Source organism: Triticum dicoccoides, chromosome 4A, assembly GCF_002162155.2.
Source record: "Triticum dicoccoides isolate Atlit2015 ecotype Zavitan chromosome 4A, WEW_v2.0, whole genome shotgun sequence".
Classification (NCBI taxonomy): domain Eukaryota; kingdom Viridiplantae; phylum Streptophyta; class Magnoliopsida; order Poales; family Poaceae; genus Triticum; species Triticum dicoccoides.
Genome location: NC_041386.1, coordinates 630,491,733 through 630,500,464, shown reverse-complemented (window position 1 = coordinate 630,500,464; position 8,732 = coordinate 630,491,733). Strand labels below are relative to the sequence as shown.

The following is an 8,732-nucleotide window of genomic DNA, read 5'->3' as shown; positions in this document are numbered from 1 at the left end:
GTTTTGAGAATATTCATAATGTTTTCCAATTCAAGTATGAGAGAGGATCACATGACTTCCTCAAAGAATAATATTGGTGAATAACTGAATATTTTCTCATCTGGATTTTGAGTATTTAAAACAATTCTAACTCAAATTAAATCATACGAGAGAAAAGGCAAGATGACTCCTTCAATGTTAAAAAGAGTTGGAAGTGCTTTAAATGTTATTTGGATATTTATCTGGAGTTCTAAAAATATATTCTATGGGACATTTATAAAGACCCATATAGATTTTGTAAAAATGTTTTGTGTATTTTTGTTTCGTATTTTTCTGGAAAGCAAAGTTCACTGCTTTCTAACATATCCATAATATTTTACTGACTATTTTGGTTTTCTTTTAGGAATTATTGCGGTATTTTTTATCTAGCTATTTTAATTTCTGTTGCACAGTCTTTTATTAAAACAAAACAATCGCACTGTGCAGTCGGGCTGCACAGTGGCCCAGTCGGGCTGCACAGTGGCACAGTGGCCCAGTTGCAAAAGCTGGCAGGCCGGCCGGCCCAGCGCAACCCTCTCCTTTTTTTTCTCTGACGCTGACGCTGGGACCCGTCAGGTCATCTCCTTCCTCCACTCGAACTCCCCTTCCTGTACGAACCAACCTGCCCTTCCTGTACGAGAGCGCCGCTGCTGCCGAACCAACCTGCCCTCGATTCGGCCAGATCCCTAACCCCCGATCCGATTCATGGACACCAGACGGTCCCTCTTGCTCCTCTAGTCCGATTCCCGCAAACCGCTGCTTAATTTCCCCCTCGGAACGGCGCCCAGATCTCGCCGGAGTCCGCCGCCGCCGGAAGCTCTTCCGCCGGCCGAAATCGTCGCCACCGCGGGTCCCCCAGCACCTCGTGTTCCCCCTGTAGTGTTCCCCTTGTTTCCCTCTAGCTCCCTCATCTTCTAGTTCTCGCAGGGAAGCGCCGTACCGAGCACATCGAGCTCGCCCCGACGAAGACCCCACTGCCCGAGCTCCAGCCACCGCTGCCCGAGGGAGCTACCTTCACCACCGACGACCCCATCATCCTCACTGTTGAACTCCGTGTCCGCCAGTCAACTCTACTTCGCCGGAGTACAACCGGAGGAGTGCCGCCGCGGCGCCGCCCACGCCCGAACTTGCCGCCATCGTTTTCTTCAAGCTCACGGTGAGCACGTGCGCCCAGAACACCCTCCATCCAATCTGCATGCGACACCTAGCAACGCGCTACAGTAACCGCAGTTCATAATCATTCTTTTAACAGATTTTTACCCAATTTTCAACTAGCTATATCTTGAGATTCGTAACTCCAAAATCATCAATTCTTTTTCCTGTGTATTCGCAGAGACCAGGCGAGTACCGTAGAACTAAATTTTCACATTTTTGAACTGTTTAAATTTGAATTTGATCAAATTTAAATTTAACCTTTCGGTGGTCATATCTTTCAAACCGTTTATCCAAATTAGTTGATTCTTTTTGCGTTGTGATCCTATTAGCACGTAGATAATATATACCTACTGATATGTTCTGTTATTTATGTTTTATTTGAATTATTTGTTGTTGGCTTTATTGTGGTGTTATGTGATTACGATTTATTAATCAGTGCCTTCATTAAACGTATGATTGTCCTGAGTGTGAAGCGTATCAGAATTAAGCGTTAGAGTACTTCAGCACCTTTCAAGGCAAGTTTGCACCTTTGATTTTGCTCATCCTATATTCTGCTATGCATGTGTGATTTTTATGCTATGATATGTGCTTAGTTTGATCTGTATATTCTCTGTTGTCATATTTGGGTATTTATTGTATTATGTGATGGTGTGATTAGCTTGCCATGGTAGACGTGGGCATGTGTCGAGTGATCCATGAAAGTGGTGAGTGTTTATAGCCGTAGGCTCGGGATTATTAACTAGGTGTCACTGGCAGAGCGCTCTATTATCCCTAGAGAATGCGTCATTGACAGAGCACACTTGAAGCGAGGTATAGTTTTCCGAAGTTAAATCAGATGAATGCGTCCTTGGCAGAGTGCTCTATTGTTCCTAGAGAATGCGCCACTGACAGAGCGCACTTGAAATACTTCTGAAATTCTTGTCATGTTTACTTAGAATCATTGGGGTTATCTTGAGCGAATAAATTAGAGGCGGTTGTAAGTTCAGTTAGTGGAGGTAGGTGAAGACATTCTTCTACAAACCAATTTGAGTGTTCTGTTTGTCATTCTTTGCTTGTGGATGTAGGTTTGTTATATCATATTATATGATTTGCCAATACATTTAATGTATTGACCCTTATGGCTGTAACTTATCATGTTGTAGGATTTTCAGATGATCAATGAGATACAGTAGGGTCGCGAGTCTTCAGTCAGCATTTTCACCACGGGCATTGATGGATTCATCGTTTATTATGCTACACTGTTGTTATTGAATAAAGTTAGCTATGTGCGAGAGCGGCATATAGCGAACGGGCTCGCACGCTCCTGGTATGTGTGCCAATGGGACAAGGTCACGTGGGGATTGCAGTTATGGCTAATGAAGAATACTGATTGGTATACACGAAGGGAACAGTGCACGAATGGGCATGGGTCCGTAGATTCTGCGTGACAGAGTTAGGGAGAGCCCTGACGGCGTTTGTCAGCTAAACGGAGAGCCCCCAGTTAGGATGGAGGGATGCATTGAAATTTGTAGCTTGCAATGCGTCACCTGGTTTTGGACAGGTTGCCGTTGCTGGCCGCCTGAAGTACAAGAAAACAAGTAAATATATGTATGTTATGAGCTAGCAATTTTGATTGTTTCACAACTAAAGTGAACACTACAACCCAAGCAATAATATAACATGTTTACGGCTCAGCCACTTTGCATCACGTCTTCAAAAACATCGTCCAGTGAGTTGGTGGATAAATGAATATTTCTCTTTTATGTTCATCTTTGAACACCCCAAATGCCTGCCCCTACCACATGTTGTTGGCTTTCGAATTTAAAACTTTTAAATAATTTCAACCAAAATTTAAATCAAGTTTTTTTTTTGCGGGTGAAATCAAGTTTCATTTTCAGATTCGTATTGCTTGTGATGAGGGCTTTCAAATAAGATCCATTTTGTATATGTTTTGATGATTTTTTTTACCCGCAAAGAAAATGTTAAGTTCTAATCATTGAACCTTAGTGTGAGCTGATAAAATCGTAGGATTTAGAAACATGAAGATCGAAATCTAAAATTTAGTGCAAGCGAACAATAAAATCACAAGTTTCCATAAACAGTGAACGTCTTAAACATAAGTTTTTGATACTTAAAACTTGTGTTCCCTCGTGCGAAATCCAACAAATTTGCGGATTGCGAGGCAACTGGGTGGCCGTGCAGGGCTGGGCAGGTGCTCCCGCACATACGTGCCCCTATGAATTTTTTGATTGGTTTCCCTCAAGCTTTCCGTCGCTTAGAATTGAATTGTCTTTTAAAAAAACACTCTAATATTGAATTGAATTGAAACTAGAGGGAACACCGTAATTTTATTGTTTCTTTTCTTATCTTTTCCAGGTTCTTTACATGTTATTTAAAAAAATTGGCTAAAACACACATGGTTAAAATAAAAAATATTTACGTACATCAAAGAAAGGTTCACGGATATACAAAAAGTCCCCGCGTATTTGAAAAGTATTTTTATACATGTGTTAAAAATATTCATCATGTTAAAAAATCATTGCATATTTTAAAAAATTATCATGTATTTTGGAATAAGTGAAAATGTTCATCGCGTATTAAAAAATATTCATTGAAATTTTTAAAAATTGTGCCTCGTGTATTTTTCTAAAAAAATCATTGTGGTTTTCAAAATTATCAATAGTGTAATTAAAAACCTCTTACGGTATATTGAAAAGTGTTCATTTTGTATTAAAATTATTCAACATGTAATTAAAAATATTTGCCGTGTATTAAAAAATGACATATCTTTAGAAAACATCGTTGGTAAAAAATCATTCTGCATTTTAAAAATGAATAATGTATAGCAATGTACTCGCGTATGTTTTTTTATACAAATGCAAACGCATGCGCTTATACATATGCGCAAACACTCGCTCGTGTATGTGTTGGAACTCAGAATTGTTTCGTGTTCCGACACATTTTCGTGCCAACCATATAATAAAAAGCTATGTCCCAGCTAACTGCCCCATGCATTTGTTTTGTTTATCCAACAGTACATGCAATTGCTGTTTGACCGGGAGGCGAGCGAAAACTACAGAAAGAGGCGAACAAAAATAGTAAGTTTTTCAAACATGAATTGTTTTTTAAGTGCATGTTCAAACCTACTATCACAGGTTGTAACAGACTCCTACTTTGGTGGATTCAAATGTACTCAGGCCCCGGGAATGAAGATGAACACGGGATTGGAATTGCACGCTAGAAATGTTGGAGAAGTAATCCATTCGGCTGGCTAAAATGAATGAGCGGTCAATGTGGGGTACTTTGCCGCCGCGTGTAAACGTAGGCCTGTGCGTCCTGTGGCACATTTTTTTAGGGGTTCGTCCTGTGGCACATGCAGTAGCGGAGCTACACAATTTTTGTTGGGCGGGCCAAGCTGAAGGAACGCATTATTTTTCTCCCACATGATCCAACTTTTGCCTTCATTATTCACTGTTTTGGTCGTGGATTGGGCGGGCCACGGTCATGTTTTGTTTCAACTAAGCTCCGCCACTGGGCACATGTGTGTGCAGAACCCCAACGCCGTTTTCCACGAAACGCCGTTAGTTAGCACGTGGGCCCAGTTGTGCCGTACACGATCGAAACAATATGATTTACACACAACCTATACACCAGAAAATACGGAAGGTGGCCCATATCGCGAAGCAGACGAGTGCCCACCGATTCCGTGAGCAGGCGAGCTCGTCCGCTCCTATGTATTTCCGGCTATGTGCTATTCAGTTTGTAATACTTTATAAATTCTGGATCAAACGTTATAGTAAATGATACACTTGTTACTTTGGTATTTATATGTACTGTGTGTGTTAGCGAGTCGATTAAGGGACTAGCACAGTAAGTACAGAGACATCAATATTTATCAGGTTCGGGTCATTACACCTTTTTTGGCAACTAAGCATTTTTGTCTGGCAACCAAGCATGTTTAAACCTGCTAACTAAACACCCTAAGTATGTGACAACTAAGCATACTAAACTTTTCTGGAAACTAAGCATTTTTATAGTCTGGCAACTAAGCATGTTTAAATTCGGTAACTAAATTCCCTAAGTATTTGGTAACTAAAAAATGTATGGCAACTAAGTATGTTTAAATCCAGTAAGTAAATACCCGAAGTATCTGGTAACTAAAAGATATCTAGCAGCTAAAAGCATTTTTGTAATTTTGAAATAAGTAGTACATTTCACTTGGTAACTATGTATTTTTAAAATTGACAACAGAGTTTTTTGTAATCTAGCAACTAAGCATGTTAATTTTTTTGGCAACTAAATACTTTTTATATGTGGCAAATAAGTACTTTCAAACCTGGTAACCTTTTTTTTTTAATTTGACAGCTAAGCATGTAAAAATCCGACAACTTTTTGTTTTGAGCAACTTAAAATCTGACAACTAAGTGCTTGTAATCGGAAGTATAAACTTCTTTTGACAAACTAAGCATCCCCACAGAAAAAAATATCCTTCAAAAGCAAAAGTTAATAGTTTTATCAGTTTTTCCATCGATTGTACTATACTTCTCAGTTCTGCCACTAAATTTTTTCAATCTTCCACGGTTGCAGTAGTTGCGTGCTCAAAAAAGCATTTTTTTTCACCGTTACCGTCAAATCAATGGACGTTGACCACGTTATATGACTATAATGCACTGGTCTCATTTGCAAGATCTCTCTCCACGTTATATGCAACCTGTCAAGGAGTAGGAAAAGAAATTACAAGGAAAAAGAGTAACAAGGTGTATCAAAGAACCAGAGACCTCAGGTGAGCGAGCAAGCTCACCACCACATCCAATCGTACGTAGCATTTGTTTAAAGAGCAGATGTACTTAACCTTATTCAATACCTAACCTGCTCATATCAGTTTCCCTAGCCGGAACCACAATCCTAGCCGCCGCCTGCTGATCCTCAATTGTAACCGCAGGTCGCCAGGCTGCCCGCCCAGCTCCGACGCCTCCACTCGTCGCAGCCGCCGCGCTGCCCACCCAGCGCCGCTACCCGTCGCGGCTTTGGCGCCGCCTCCCGCCCAGCACCGCCACTCGAGGCAGGCAGCTCCGGCGCTTCTCCCGCCTGACTCCGCAGCTCCTCCCGAGTCCAGCTCCGCCACCTCCCAGCATGTCATAGCCTCTGAAATTCCAGCAGGGTGAGTATGCTAATTTTTAGTGTGGTGCGCGTGTGGCTCATAGTAGCTTGTAGAGATTGAATTTCTTGTGTAGAATTTGTAATAGCTGATTGGTGTGGTGCCTTATTGATACTCTCGTACAATTTGGTACACATGTTCTGATGGTCAGGATGGATACGGGTACTAGAATTAGAAAGGGCTGCACATGTGAAGTTTGTAAACCTTGGTGCATTTGTGTTGTTTTCATAAAAATGGGCAGGCACCATGCTGAAATTTTCAGAGAACTTTACAAAATCATGTGCTCCTGCTATCATATTTGTTGTTGCTGTCAATTAGCTAGCTGGAGAAATGGAGTAGCGAGCAAATAGAAACGATATTATATATTGTTCTGTTTAAATATTACTATTTACCTAAAGGATGTATGACATATATTTCCATCTACATCAAAAGTTCCCCTTAGCACACGTCTACCTTCGATCAAACGGGATAGGGGGTATTTTTGTCATCTACCTTCGATCAATGTCCTTTGACATGGCGGTAACAGTGAAAATGGCTTTTTTTAGCACGCATCTAGCGGAACATTGGCATTTTTTAGTAGTGAAACTTTTTAGTAACAGAACTGAGTAGTGTAGTACAGTCGATGACAAAACTGATAAAAACCCACAAGCTAATAACACGGAGGCGTTGTTTTTTTTTTGAAAGAAAACATCCACTTTATTAATTGGAAATGATAGTTACATTGTCTATAAGAAAAGATACAATATTCTCCATAAGCTCCTCAAACCAATCTCTAGTTACAGAAACTTTCGCTAGCCTAGCAAGTTCATGAGCAACCTTATTAGCTACCCTATTACAATGTTCAAATCTAGTCAATGGAAAATCGCATGCCATGAAATAGCAATCCTCGAATACTGCCGCTGCAACTCCCGCCGATTGTCCTCCATTCTTCATTGTGTCGATGACTTCCATATTATCAGAGTTAATAATAAGACGATTGCATCCCATCTTTTGTGCAAGAATTAAACCAAACCTAAGAGTCATCGCTTCTGCTGTTAGTACATCAGCACACCAATCGATCTTCCAATTTCCGCCAGCAGTGAAGTTTCCTTTGTCATCTCTGAGCACCACACCTGCCGTGCCCCTGAGTAGATTATGGTCAAAAGAAGCGTCAACATCTAGTTTAACAAAATCCATAGGAGGTCGGCTCCATCCTTCTTTTCTACTAGTCACACTAGGGGAGTGGGCATTCACATAGTTTGCAGTTATAGCACAAATCCCCATCGAAATCTGATTCACTTCTTGAGATTTCTCTTCATGAACCAACATGCGTCTCTCTTACCATAAATACCAGACGGTTATCGCAATTAATTCACTTGTATTTTGGCAACCTAATATAGATAGTTCTTTCAAAAACTTGTGAGCAGTGGCTGCTTTTTTACCGTCGCTAGCTAGTAGTACTACTAGTACCTTTACTTCTACCTCTCTGCCGCCGCATGCCCTCGCACAGCTGTTGCATGGGCTGCAACTTCCCGCCGCCGCAGGGGAACGCGCAGGTACGGCGCTGCTCTGTAGTAGGGTCCATTCAAATATCATGTTTCTATATGGAATGTTCTAGAGTTGTAGAACTTCCGAAGTTGGTATTCATTTCCTTTGATGTAACAATTCAAGTGGCAGCCAAACAGAGAAAGAAAAGGGCGCTAATCTGCGCCGCCGGCGCACCGGCCCAAAATTTGTCCACCAGATGCAAGGCATCTTGTCCACCAGATCAGCTTCCCCGCTTCATTCCCCCACCCATCGTCCCGAGCGAGTAGGAGAAAAATTCCTCTCGCCCCATCAAATCGACCCGCCATGCCCCTGCCCACCACGACCACCTACCCCCGCCCACCACGCAGGTCGCCGCCCCCGCCGTGGGTCTGAGTTCGCCGTCGCCGCCCCCGCCGTGGGTCGGAGTTCGCCGTCGCCGCGTCTCCACTCCTCCCCCTAGTCTTCCCATGTCCATGCCCAGCAACCATGCACCTCCTCCTCCCCCCTAATCCTTCGCATGCTTCTACTGCAGCACCAGCCAACTCGCCGGCGGCAGCCCGACAACGCCCCCACGGTCGCAACTCTGATTGTGGTGCCCAAAAAAACAGAACATGGTGGAAGCAAAAACAATGACAGGATCCAGCAAAAACAGAACATGGTGGAAGCAAAAAAGTAGACTCAGCTAGGGATTCAGTGGTCAATTGTAGCAAATAAGTAGACTAGTTCCAGCAGAAAAAACAATGATTGTAGCAAAATTAAGCACCGGTTCTAGAAGAAAACAAACTCGAACCGGGAAAGATTCAGTGGTCGATCGTAGCAAAAAAGTAGACTAATTCCAGAAAAAAAAACAATGATTGTAGCAAATTAAGCAATTTAGAACCCCAGGATCTCCTTCCTTCTTCCCCTGTGTCTTCTT

The 8,732-nt window shown here is 42.1% G+C and overlaps 1 long non-coding RNA gene across 1 annotated transcript; it reads left to right on the top strand.

Moving 5' to 3' along the window:
• The first annotated feature begins 619 nt into the window (after positions 1 to 619).
• Positions 620 to 2,846, top strand: LOC119289464. Its single transcript, XR_005141512.1, has 2 exons — positions 620 to 1,174; positions 2,316 to 2,846. It is a non-coding gene; the product is annotated as an uncharacterized LOC119289464 (long non-coding RNA).
• Positions 2,847 to 8,732: the final 5,886 nt, after the last annotated feature.